Here is a 13,130-nt window from a genome sequence, read left to right as displayed (position 1 = left end):
AGAACACTTCAATCTCTGGTCACTCGATTACAGACCTAAAAGTGGCAATTCTTCAGCAAAAAAAAACTTCAAAAACAGACTCCAACGAAAAAAGAACAGGAGTACTTGTGGCACCTTAGAGACTAACAAATGTATTTGAGCATAAGCTTTCGTGAGCTACAGCTCACTTCATCGGATGCTCACTGAAAGCTTATGCTCAAATACATTTGTTAGTCTCTAAGGTGCCACAAGTCCTCCTGTTCTTTTGTGAATACAGACTAACACGGCTGCTACTCTGAAGACTCCAACGAGAGACTGCTGAATTGGAATTAATTTGCAAAACTGGATATAATTAATTTAGGCTTGAATAGAGACTGGGAGTGGATGGGTCATTACACAAAGTAAAACTATCTCCCCATGTTTAAACCCTCCCCCCCACCAACACACACACACTGTTCCTCACATGTTCTTGTCAACTGCTGGAAATGGCCCACCTCGATTGTTGGATCATATAAAGAAGTTCTGTAATAAAATCACAAATGAGTTTGATTCCCCATAGTTTAAATTCCAGGGTATTACTAATTAAGAAGTCTCTTGGTTTTTGGTACTGTTTCTCTCCCTCTATGTGAAACTTGCAAGCTGCTAATTGCGTTAGTACATTCTAAGACAGAGTCTGTTCTCAAAGCAATTCACACAGAGAGAGACTCAAAGCAATACTCTGTAACAACAGAAACAGCATCCAGAGACTCCACCCTTTTTGTTGTATTAACAATTGTGAGTTAAAATAGAGATAGAGGAGGTATGTGGATGGATGCTTGGTGTGGATAATAACTGAATGATTCTGCAAACCAACTTCCAGGAGCATCAGCTGAGCATCTGACAAGGGCCCTGCTCCCTCCTCATGTCCAGGGCCACCTGGCCAGTGGCTTGGCATGAGCAACTCTAAGGCTGGTAACTATGATGATAACCTTGCAGAACCTGGGTGTGTAGTGTGTGTGTGTGTGTGTGTGTGTGTGTGTGTGTGTGTGTGTGTGTGTGTGTGTGTGTGTGTGTGTGTGTGTGTGTGGTGTGAATAAATATGAGATGAATGGAATATTATAGCTATAACAACTGCTTACTATGATTCTTTCTGTATTCACAATAAATGTGGTATTTTGCCTTTTCCCCTCTAATAAGATCATGCTGGTTTTTATTTTATGGTATAACACGATTACCATGACAAAAGGTGTCCGTCCCCCGTCCCCGCTCTCCTCTGGTAATAGCTCACCTTACCATACACACTGTAAGGAGAGTCATCAGGTAACACCCATTGTTTCATGTTCTCTGTGTACATAAATCTCCCCACTGTATTTTCCACTGCATGCATCCGATGAAGTGAGCTGCAGCTCACGAAAGCTTATGCTCTAATAAATCTGTTAGTCTCTAAGGTGCCACAAGTCCTCCTGTTCTTTCTGTTAAGCTTGAAACTGTAGCCACCAAAGCTGAACACACAGGGGTGTGATACCACATTACAAAATGCACTTTAAATAAAATAAAAGGCTACACAATACGCCACATACCAGGCCACCCTTACTTCTGCTGGCGGTGGCATTGCCTTCGGAGCTGGGCGCTCGGCCAGTACCCGCCGCTGTCAGGCCTCCCTGCCAGTGCTTTATTTGTGCCACGGCTGAGCTCTGGCACCTCTTTCAATACAAATTAAGCACTAGAGGGAGGCATCGGAGCCTGGACGTGATGGTGGGGAGCCTGTGAGGACCAGGGGTGATGGGGGACACTAAAATACAAGTTCACCCAGGGTGCCATTTTCCCTAAGGCCAGTCCTGGAGCTGGATATGGAGGGAGGGGCATATCCTCCAAGGCAGTGGTTCTCAACCAGGGGTCCCTGGACCTCTGAGGGACTGCGAGCAGGTTTCAAGCGGTCCTCCAAGTGGGGCCAGTGTTCGACTCGCTTGGGCCTAGGGCAGAAAGCCCAAACCTCACTGCATGGGACTGAAGCCTGAGGCCATGAGCCTCAGGGGCTGAAGCCAAAGCTTGAGTAATTAGCTTTGCAGGGGCCCATGTCACATGGGCCCCAGACAATTGCCCTGGTTGCCACCCCCTAATGCCCAGCCCTGGCTTTTATATGCAGAAAACCATGCATATGTGGGGCCATCAAGTTTTTATAGTATGTTGTGGGGCCTCAAAAAGAGGCCCTAAGCTTCACTGGTGGGTGCCCCCTCTATATCTCATAGCAGCCACTGGTTAATCAGCTCTGGCTCCAGCACTGGGAGTCTGTTCCATTTTTCTAGCCCCACCTAGGTGGGTTGTTTCCTGTTCCACAAATTAAGGCATTTCAATCTTCCAACCTCATGGGTCTAAGCCACAATATTAAACAAGTCCCAACAGATTTGCTACACCCTGGCCTCCTCCCTTTCTTCACCCTGTGAGTTTCCTGCCCCGCTCCAACCTCCAAACCAGACTCTGCAAACCTTCCCATCTCCGGGGTGTTTGCTGTCCCTCTCCCTCCTGCACGAGCCCACCAGCAACCCCCCAGTAATCCCTACCTGAACTGGCTCCACAGCAGCCATTTCTCTCCCCTGTCCCATGAGAGGACGGGATGAGCTGGAGGGAAACATGGATGTCATTCTGCAGACTGGCAGGGCGAGAAGGGCAGTTTGGGAGGTTTCAGAACAGGCTTTGATTTCACATCACGATTCCTCCAGGCCCTTTCCCTGCAGACAGACACCCTAGAGTCTGCCATGCTGGGAAAATGCTTGATCTCTTTATTACAGTGTGGACCTGGTCCCTCCTGCTTGGGCTAAACCCACAGAGACATTTTCAGCCTCCCCAGTAATAAAAACAACAAGGAATCTGGTGGCACCTTAAAGACTAACAGATTTATTTGAGCATAAGCTTTTGTGGGTAAAAACCCCACTTCTTCAGATGCATGGAGTGAAAATTACAGATGCAGACAGAAATTTACTGGCAAATGAAGAGAAGGGAGTTAGCTCACAAGTGGAGAACCAGTGTTGACAGGGCCAATGCAGTCCACTCCCAACAATAGATGAGGAGGGGTCAATGCCAGGAGAGGCCAAGCTGCTTTTGTAACGAGCCAGCCACTCCCAGTCCCTATTCAAACCCAAATTCATGGTGTTAAATTTGCAAATGAAGTTCAGTTCTGCTGGTTCTCTTTGAAGACTGTTTCTGAAGGGGGGTTTTTTTGTGTGTGTGTGTGTGTGGGTTCAAGTATAGCTACTTTCAAATCTGTTAAAGAATGTTCCAGGAAGATTGAAGCATTCTCCACTGGTTAGGTAACTCCCCTTCTCTTCAGTGTGCCAGCATATTTATGTCTGGTTTCAGAGTAGCAGCCGTGGAAGTCTGTATTCGCAGAAAGAAAAGGAGGACGTGTGGCACCTTAGAGACTAACCAATTTATTTGAGCACAAGCTTTCGTGAGCTACAGCTCACTTCATTGGATGCATTCAGTGGAAAATACAGGGGGGAGATTTATATACACAGAGAACGTGAAACAATGGGTGTCACCATACACACTGTAACCAGAGTGATCAGGTAAGGTGAGCTATTACCAGCAGGAGAGCGGCGGGGCTGGGGGGAAAAAACCTTTTGTAGTGATAATCAAGGTGGGCCATTTCCAGCAGTTGACAAGAACACTGAGGAACAGTGAGTGTGTGTGTGGTGGGGGGGGAGAAGGGGGGGCATAAACATGGGGAAATAGTTTTACTTGTGTAATGACCCATCCACTCCCAGTCTTTATTCAAGCCTAAGTTAATTGTATCCAGTTTGCAAATTAATTCTAATTCAGCAGTCTCTCCTTGGAGTCTGTTTTTGAAGTTTTTTTTTGCTGAAGAATTGCCACTCTTAGGTCTGTGATCCAGTGACCAGAGAGACTGAAGCGTTCTCCAACTGGTTTTTGAATATTTATGTCTGCATCTGTAATTTTCACTCCATGCATCTGAAGAAGTGGGGTTTTTACCCACAAAAGCTTATGCTCAAATAAATCTGTTATTTAAGGTGCCATCGGACTCCTTGTTGTTTTTGTGGATACAGACGAACACGGCTACCCCCTGATACTTGACACCCAGTAATAAAGTCTTCGACAAGATGCTAAAAAGGAGAGAATCAAAGGGGCTGGGCAGGCCTCCATAGAGGACACTGGCTCCTCCCTTCCCCTACCATGCCCTCTTGGTGGCAGAGGACAGCAACCCCATCCCCACCCCAGAGGTAGCCGTGTCTCAGGGCTCCCCCAAAGAGCACCCACTAACCCCGATCCCTTTCGGGGAATGACCTCAGGGCAACAATTTCCCACTCAAACAAGGACAGATTCCTGCAGACAAAATGGGTGAGGAAATATCCCAGAGCGGAGGAGAATAATTAAAATTACAATTTGAGAATTATGGAGAAACTCGGGAAAAATAAGAGAAGAGAGAGTCAATTTGAGGAAAAAGCGAGGGAATCGCCTTGGATTTCCTAGCCATATGCGGTACGGGGAGAGAAAAGGGGGAAAACTAGAGAGAATTGTTTCAAGTATATGGCACAAACAGGGAAAGGATGCAAGGAGCTCACCCCTCTCTCTCCCCCACACACACACTTCTCCCCCCTGGCTGCACAGAGACGGTTCAATCCCCCACCTGTCCCACCCTCCTTCCCCTCCCCACCACCTCCAGCCACACCAAGGGGAGCCCCCGGGCCCCATTCTCTGCCCCCACCTGCATCTCAGCGGGGCCAGGGGCAGATCCTGGCTGCAGCTGAGACCGGCAGGCTCCGCTCGGGCTCAGGCGGCTCCGGCGCGGCCGGCCGGCCCGTGGGCAAACCAGGGAGCCGATCCCCGGGGGCTTGCAGCGTCTGGGGCTCCCCCGGGGCAGGAGTCACGTTCCTGCCCGGCCCCCAGCGCTCCCCCCCGGGGGCTCCGCTCACCTGGAGTCCCCGGCTCCGGAGCGGATGGTGAGAGTCCGGGGCTCTCGGAGGCTGGTTCCCCAGCTCGCCCGGCGCGGCAGGAAGGAGCTTAATGACGGGCCCCCCCCAGCAGGGACCCCGGGGGGAGCCGCAGCTGATCAGCCCGGGCTCCCGGGTCCCACGGAGGCAGTCAGCAGCGTTCTGGTCCCGGGCCCGAGCCCCGCCCCCAGGAGCTGCCCCGCCCCCGGGCTGTGACAGGCCCCGCCCCAGGAGCTGCCCCGCCCCCGGGCTGTGACAGGCCCCGCCCCCAGGAGTGCCCCGCCCCCGGCCGTGCCCAAGCCCCGCCCCCAGGAGCTGCCCCCGCCCCCGGGCCGGGCCCGAGCCCCGCCCCCAGGAGCTGCCCCGCCCCCGGGCCGGGCCCGAGCCCCGCCCCCAGGAGCTGCCCCGCCCCCGGGCTGTGACAGGCCCGCCCCCAGGAGCCGGCCCCGCCCCAGGCTGGACAGGCCCGCCCCCAGGAGCTTGCCCCGCCCCCAGCCTCTGGGCTTTTTTCCCACCGCTCCCCCTTTCCTGCGTCTTGCAAGGAGCACCCCGGGGCGGGCTGCAGCGCTGGCTGGGGCTGTCTCCAGTGGCTGAAGTTGCCTCCATGGCTTCTTCACCTGGGGGGGGGCGGGAGCAGATGGGCCCGGGGTGTGCAAGCCAAGAGAGGGGGCGGGGGAAGAAGGACTGTTTGGAAAGTGGGTTTATTGCGGGGGGTTGATCCACAGGGGTTAGAAGGAGTTGGGCAGCAGAGGCTGAGGGAAATTGAGGGGAACCCCACGGGTGTCCCAGTGTTGGCCAGGGTTTGTACAGCACCTTGCACAAGAGGGGGGTCCTAACCTCAGTCCCGGTCTGTGCAGCACCTGAGAGCCCCGATCTGTGGTTCCTGATCACAGGCACCGGGAATGGAGAGAGGGGGAAACCTCAGCACCCGGAGGGTTCGTGCAGCCTTGGGCGCAGGCCCCGCTGGGCGGCCCTGCTGCTCTCACGAGGGGGTTGGCTTAGAGAAGCCCAGCAGTGCCAGTCCCATGTGGTCTAGTGGTCAGGATTCCTGGTTTTCACCCAGGCGGCCCGGGTTCAATTCCCGGTGTGGGAATAAGGCAGAGCTTTTTGCCCAGAGGGGAGGCAGGAATTGAAAGGAACTTGGAAGGATCCTGTCAGTAAGGAGTTGGACAGCTGTTGGAGGGGATCCCAGAAGTGGGGGTGGGGGGCAGAGGTCTTGGGGGAGATCAGGGAAGGATCCCAGCAGCGTGGGAAGTGGGGAGCACAGGCCTAGCACTGGGGGCTGGGGAGAGTGAACGTCTCCCTCTAAACTCACCAAGGACAAGCTCGGAAGAACGACGTATTTGTTGGTAAATGTCAATATCTGTGTAAACACACAACCCAATGGCAAAATATTGCCATCGATAATCATCAAATTGACAGATGGGCAAAGTAAGACACATGCTGCTTGAGAACTTATCCTATCCTAATCCTATAGGGTTCCCTTATGCCTTAAGCACTGCCATGTGGGTGTTTCATTTCCCTCCTCATTTGCACACGGAGAAAACAATTTCCTTTGCACGGATCCCTGAACAGCAAAATCGTCCTGTGTCTCTTGTCTGAGCCAGGGCGTTCGATTCCAGTGAAACCTTCTCTCCTGCAATGGCAATGGTCAGACAGAGGGGACGTGGCCGCCTCCCCCCCAGGCAGTGAGATATTCCCTCTCCTCTTTCTTTATGCTGCTGTTGTTCTTCCATGAATCATCAAGGATGGAATAAAAAGCTGAGTTTGCTCCAGGGTGAGGAAGGAAAGGAGCCACCAACTCCCCCCAAAATCTCAGTGCCCCAGAGCAAACCTGCCACTGGAATCACAGGATGTGCTGCCGACATGTTGGGGAAAGGGACTGTCTGAATTGTCATGGCAGGGAATGAACAATGAACAATTAACCACAAACACACTCTAACCATGCTCCAGCCAGGAGGGAATGGGCAGGAATTCTCGCTGTTCAGCCACGGCCACACTTACAGAACTGCACAGCAGTCACTGGGGTGTCTTACCACCCAAGGTGCCAAATGGAGCCAGTCTGGACTTCTGGTCTTACTCTGAGGCAAGCCGACATTCAAAATGCTGCAGTGACATCACCGCACGCATGCATCTGCACTCCCGTAGCGTGATAAGGAAGATGCTCGAAGCAGCTGGGAAATTTTGCAGTGTCGCCATCTCGGCTCAGGCTCAGTACCGGGCTCTGGGACCCCGCAAGGCTGGAAGGGAGTTTCGCAAGCGAAAAAGGTAAAACGGCCGTGGAGCATTACCTTGGACTCGGTGGCAGTTCTCCATTGGTCGGCCTGCTTTGGGGCAGGGACCAAACCACGTCCCGCTGCCTTCGTTAGTGCAAAGGGAGGTTTAGGATTTTTTATTCTCAGACACGGCGCACGAAGCAGGACTCCACCCTTGGCATAAATTAAATGAGCCGCCCACAGAGTCTGCCAGCCACAATGCGCCATTTTGGTGGGAGAGCTCAGACCCGCCTCTGTCCCAGAGGAAGGGGATCATCCGCGAGGGGCCTGGAACACTGACCTATCAGCTCGTACCTCCCAAACGTTCAGTGCCTCTATTATCAGTGCCCGTGAGTGTAATTTAAACCATAAAAACAGGCATAGAGGGCTAGACCAAAGGCCCATCTAGCTCTGTATCTTGTCCTCTGACTGTAGCCAATACCAGGTGTCCCAAAAGCCTCTCAACAAGGCACCGCTGGGAGTTGAAGCCAGGGTCTCCTGTTTATGAAACCGGTGCTGTATCCAGCTAAGCCATGGTGTGTGCCCACACCTGACTCCCTGCCAGACCCCACCGGGGCCTGACAAGCTTTTCCTGTGCTTGGATTCTGCAAAGCAGAGCACGGGTGAGAATCTTTGGCCAGGTCTGACCTACCAAGTTATTTCAGCATCATTATATTGTTCGGGCGTGGGAAAAACACACGAGGCTCCCGCAGTCGCCAGCTTTTGGCTGGTGTAAACACTGCACCGCCCTGTCGGGTGACAAAACTGCCCTGGTTTGGCAACAAAATAAAACGGCCTCGAGGAGAGGCCTAGAGCTTTTTGCAGCAAACTTAAAGCAAGAAAGCGTCAGTGTAATGGGCCTCGCCAGTATCCCACAATGCCCGCCGTGAACTCGCCTGCCCTGCCTTCCTGCTACGGGGGCTCCGGGACGTTCTGACAGCTGAGCCGGCGGCTCTGCTCCCGGCCGCCAGGAGCAAATCGCTGCCGTGGATGCTGCTCCCCTGCGCTGCGAACACAGAGCAGGGGTGGCAGAAGCTTCCTTAAAGTGTGTGTGTGTGGGGGGGGGCCCACCGGTGTCCAAACTGTGGAACCCCCCTGATGCTCCTTCCCCAAGGCCCTTCACTCACTGCAGCCCCTTCTCCCTGAGGCCCCCGCCCCAGCCCTTCCCCAAGGCCACACCCAGCAGAACGCCTCTTCCCCCCAAGACTCTGCCTTGTCCCCCCCTCCCTTGTCGGTCCTTACAGCTGGTAAAAAGGGGTAGGGCCATGGCCCTCTACACCCCCCTGTTCTGGCACCCCTGACACAGAGCTAGACAGGCAGCAGCGTGTGCGTGTGTGTGTGTGTGTGAGAGAGAGAGACTGCTGTGCTGAGCCAGTGAGGGAAGTGGGGGCTGATGTCGGGGCTGTCCCCCTCCCCCTGCCTCAGTAAAGGGGTGTCCCCCTCCCCCTGCCTCGGACTGGTTGCTTCCAGCAGCTCTCTGAACTTACAAGCCTGCCGACACACTCACTCTTCCCCAGCACACACATGGTCTCTCCCCGCACACACACGGTCCTCCCACACACACACGGTCTCACCGCACGCATTGCCGGTGAAAAGCAGCTGGCGATGGAGTCGGATGCCCATGGAACCAAGGGACAGAGAACCCGCCTTGTGATGCTGCGCAGGCCCATGGGACCCTGCAAACCCTTCCCAAAAGACCTGTGGCCGGTGGCACAGGGGGAAGCCACCCACAGTGCACTGCTCTGTGCGCCGATGCAAGGAGCTGCTGGCGTGGATGCGCTCTGGTGACGCAAGGAGCATAGTGTTTAATTAAAACGCTTCAACTAAAGCGGCATAACTCTGTAGGGCAGCGTAGCCATAGCCTCAGGCGAGGAAAGACCCAGCTCCCATTGACACCAAGGATACTCAGGCACTGAAACTAAACAGCCACCAGGTCCTCCGTAGTTGGCAGGATTTGAACCCGTGCAAGGAGCCCCCAATGGATTTCTAGTCCATCCGCCTTAACCACTCAGCCACAACTATCGGCTTTCGGCAGCCCTCTCACTGCACGCTAGTTCTGTTCTCACTGCGTGATCATTTCCAATTGTTTCCTCAGACCAGCTTCCCCAGCACGCTGACGGCTGGGCCATTGTGTGAGTGGGCCCGTGGCTGAACAGCGAGAATTCCTGCCCATTTCCCTTCTGGCTGGGGCATGAGGAGAGTGTGTTTGTGGTTAAGGATGTCAGCGATGTCTGAGAATGGTGCCCAACGCTGTGGCATTTAATTTCAGAAAGGGGAACCATGCAAAAATGAGGAGGTTAGTTAAACAGAAATTAAAAGGTACAGTGACTAGAGTTTCAGAGTAGCAGCCGTGTTAGTCTGTATCCGTAAAAAGAAAAGGAGGACTTGTGCCACCTTAGAGACTAACAGATTTATTAGAGGAGATTTATTAGAGCATAAGCTTCGTGAGCTTTCAGCTCACTTCATCGGATGCATCAGTGGAAAATACAGTGGGGAGATTTATATACACAGAGAACATGAAACAAGTGGGTGTCACCGTACACACTGTAACCAGAGTGATCAGGAAAGGTGAGCGATTACCAGCAGGGAGAGCGGTGGAGGACCTTTTGTAGTGATAATCAAGGTGAGCCATTTCCATCAGTTGACAAGAACCTGTAGGAGGGGAAATAAACAAGGGAAATAGTTTTACTTTGTGTAATGACCCATCCACTCCCAGTCTCTATTCAAGCCTAAAGTTAATTGTATCCAGTTTGCAAATTAATTCCAATTCCAGCAGTCTCTCCTTGGAGTCTGTTTTTGAAGTTTTTTTGTTGAAGAATTGCCACTTTTAGGTCTGTAATCGACGTGACCAGAGAGATTGAAGTGTTCTCCGACTGGTTTTTGAATGTTCTAATTCTTGACGTCTGATTTGTGTCCATTTATTCTTTTACGTAGAGACTGTCCAGTTTGACCAATGTACATGGCAGAGGGGCATTGCTGGCACATGATGGCATATATCACATTGGTAGATGTGTGCAGGTGAACAAGCCTCTGATCGTGTGGCTGATGTGATTAGGCCCTAGTGACGGTGTCCCCTGAATAGATATGTGGGACACAGTTGGCAACGGGCTTTGTTGCAAGGATAGGTTCCTGGGTTAGTGGTTCTGTTGTGTGGTGTGTGGTTGCTGGTGAGTATTTGAGTGAAATCCCTGCAAGCTGCATGGACACTTTTCAAAGACACCATAATAGATGCTCAACTTAAATGTATACCCCAAATTAAAAAACACAGTAAAAGAATTTAAAAAGAGCCACCGTGGCTTAACAACCATGTAAAAGAAGCAGTGAGAGATAAAAAGGCATCTTTTAAAAATGGAAGTCAAATCCTAGTGAGGTAAATAGAAAGGAGCATAAACACTGCCAAATGAAGTGTAAAAATGTAATAAGATTAAGCCAAAAAGGAGTTTGAAGAACAGCTAGCCAAAACCTCAGAAGGTAATAACAAAATGTTTTTTATGTACATCAGAAGCAGGAAGCCTGCTACACAAACCAGTGGGGCCCCATGGACGATCTGAGATACAAAAGGAGCACTTAAAGACGATAAAGTCATTGCGGAGAAACTAAATGAATTCTTTGCTTCAGTCTTCACTGTCTGAGGCTGTCAGGGAGATTCCCAAACCTGAGCCGTCCTTTGTAGGTGACAAATCTGAGGAATTGTCACAGATTGAAGTGTCCTTTAGCGGAGGTTTTGGAATTAATTGAGAAACTGAACAGTAACAAGTCACCGGGACCAGATGGCATCACCCAAGAGTTCTGAAAGAACTCAAATGTGAAATTGTGGAACGATTAACTAGGGTTTGTAACCTGTCCTTTAAATCAGCTTCTGTACCCAGTGACTGGAAGACAGCTAATGTTACACCAATATTTAAAAGGGCTCTAGAGGGGATCCTGGTAATTACAGACCAGTAAGTCTAACATCAGTACTGGGCAAATTGTTGGGCAAAAGTCAACATGGTTTCTGTAAAGGGAAATCATGTCTTACTAATCTCTTAGAGATCTTTGAATGGGCAACAAACATTTGGACAAGGGGGATCCAGTGGACATAGTGTACTTAGATTCCCAAAAAGCCTTTGAGAAGGTCCCTCACCAAAGGCTCTTGCCTAAATTAAGTTGTCATGGGATGAGAGGGAAGATCCTTTCATGGACTGAGAACTGGTTAAAAGACAGGGAACAAAGGATGGGAATAAATGGTAAATTTTCCGAATGGAGGGGGTAACTTGTGGTGTTCCCCAAGGGTCAGTCCTAGGACCAAACCTATTCAACTTATTCATAAATGATCTGCAGACAGGGATAAATGGTGAGGTGGCAAAGTTTGCAGATGATACTAAACTGCTCAAGATAGTTAAGAGCAAAACAGATTCTGAAGAACTTCAAAAAGATCTCACAAAACTAAGTGACTGGGCAACAAAATGGCAAATGAAATTTAATGCGGATAAATGTAAAGTAATGCACATTGGAAAAAATAACCCCAATATGATTGGGGGTTAATTTAGCTCCAGCTAATCAGGAGAAAGATCTTGGAGTCACCGTGGCTAGTTCTCTGAAGACGTCCACGCAGTGCGCAGCGGCTGTCAAAAAAGCAAACGGGATGTTAGGAATCATTAAAAAAGGGATAGAGAATAAGACGGAGAAAATCTTATTGCCCTTTGTGACCGGTTTCAATCGGTACCCCGAGCCCCTAGGGGGTGATGGAGAGCTATGGTCCCACGGGCAGGCCTCAGTCACACCTTTCGGGCGCTGGGGAATTAGCGGAAAAGGTGTGCCGGCCGGAGTCCGTAGCACGCCCCTCAAGCCCCGGGGCACGCCGGCCGGAGTCCGTAGCACGCCCCTCAAGCCCTGGGGCACGCCGGCCGGAGTCCATAGCGCGCCCCTCAAGCCCCGGGGCACGCCGGCCGGAGTCCGTAGCGCACCCCTCAAGCCCCGGGGCACGCCGGCCGGAGTCCGTAGCTCGCCCCTCAAGCCCTGGGGCACGCCGGCCGGAGTCCGTAGCACGCCCCTCAAGCCCCGGGGCACGCCGGCCGGAGTCCATAGCACGCCCCTCAAGCCCCGGGGCACGCCGGCCGGAGTCCGTAGCGCGCCCCTCAAGCCCCGGGGCACGGCCGGAGTCCATAGCGCACCCCTCAAGCCCGGGGCACGCCGGCCGGAGTCCGTAGCGCCCCTCAAGCCCGGGGCACGCCGGCCGGAGTCCATAGCACGCCCCTCAAGCCCCGGGGCACGCCGGCCGGAGTCCGTAGCGCGCCCCTCAAGCCCTGGGGCACGCCAGCCGGAGTCCATAGCACGCCCCTCAAGCCCCGGGGCACACCGGCACGGGTCTGCAGCGTGCCCCTCAGGCAGGGGGCACCGGCGCGGGTCTGCGGTGCTCGGTTCTGCTACCCGAGGCAAGCTGGCCGGGGCAGGGGAACGCAGGGCCCACCCGACTCCACTGCCTTCCAGCCCAGGGCCCTGACAGTGGCGGGAGGCGAAGGTCCCGCCGCTGGGTCAGTGGAGAACCATCCGCGCCCCGCTGACCAAATACGCCCCCCCCCACAGTGCAGGTTCTGCCCCTGGGCTACTTCCTCTCCGGTTCCCTCCAGCTCGTCCGGGTGTCCAGCGGCTGGCAGCTCCAGCTCCCGCTCTGTTGGGGCTCACGCTGGCCCGGGCTACAGCCGGGCCCCTCCGGGGGACTCAGCGGCTGGCAGCCCTGGTCGCCCCAGTCCTTCCTCCCGGTCAGGTTCCTCCATGGCCCAGGGCCTTCCCCCTGGGTCGGCAGCAGGGTCTGGAGGGAGCAGCCAGCAGCCTGGGTCTGCCTCCCTCCCTGGTGCTGCCCTCCCTGGGCCAAGGGCCCTGCCCTTTGTACTTCCGTCCCACCCTGCCCCTTCCGGGGATTGGCGTACGCTTGGTCTGGCCCAGGCCACTCAGGCTGAGAGGGTGGCTTTTTACCCTCTGGTTCGGA

The 13,130-nt window shown here is 53.3% G+C and overlaps 3 protein-coding genes and 1 non-coding gene across 16 annotated transcripts in view; 3 read left to right on the top strand and 1 right to left on the bottom strand.

The window, feature by feature from the left end:
* Window positions 1-13,130, bottom strand: part of LOC102943236 (zinc finger protein 883) — a 2,438,435-nt gene that overhangs the window by 929,301 nt on the left and 1,496,004 nt on the right.
* LOC114020163 (zinc finger protein 501) overlaps window positions 1-13,130 on the top strand; it is a 1,907,800-nt gene that overhangs the window by 432,665 nt on the left and 1,462,005 nt on the right. The window lies entirely within an intron of this gene.
* The window catches only part of LOC119564595 (zinc finger protein 883), a 1,467,279-nt gene that overhangs the window by 840,345 nt on the left and 613,804 nt on the right, over window positions 1-13,130 (top strand). The gene's annotated exons all lie outside the window — the stretch shown is intronic.
* TRNAE-UUC lies at window positions 5,929-6,000 on the top strand. Its single transcript has one exon. It is a non-coding gene; the product is annotated as a tRNA-Glu (tRNA).

Source organism: Chelonia mydas, chromosome 28, assembly GCF_015237465.2.
Source record: "Chelonia mydas isolate rCheMyd1 chromosome 28, rCheMyd1.pri.v2, whole genome shotgun sequence".
Classification (NCBI taxonomy): Eukaryota; Metazoa; Chordata; order Testudines; family Cheloniidae; genus Chelonia; species Chelonia mydas.
Note: the sequence above shows the minus strand (reverse complement) of the source record. Positions and strands in the feature narration are given on the sequence as shown.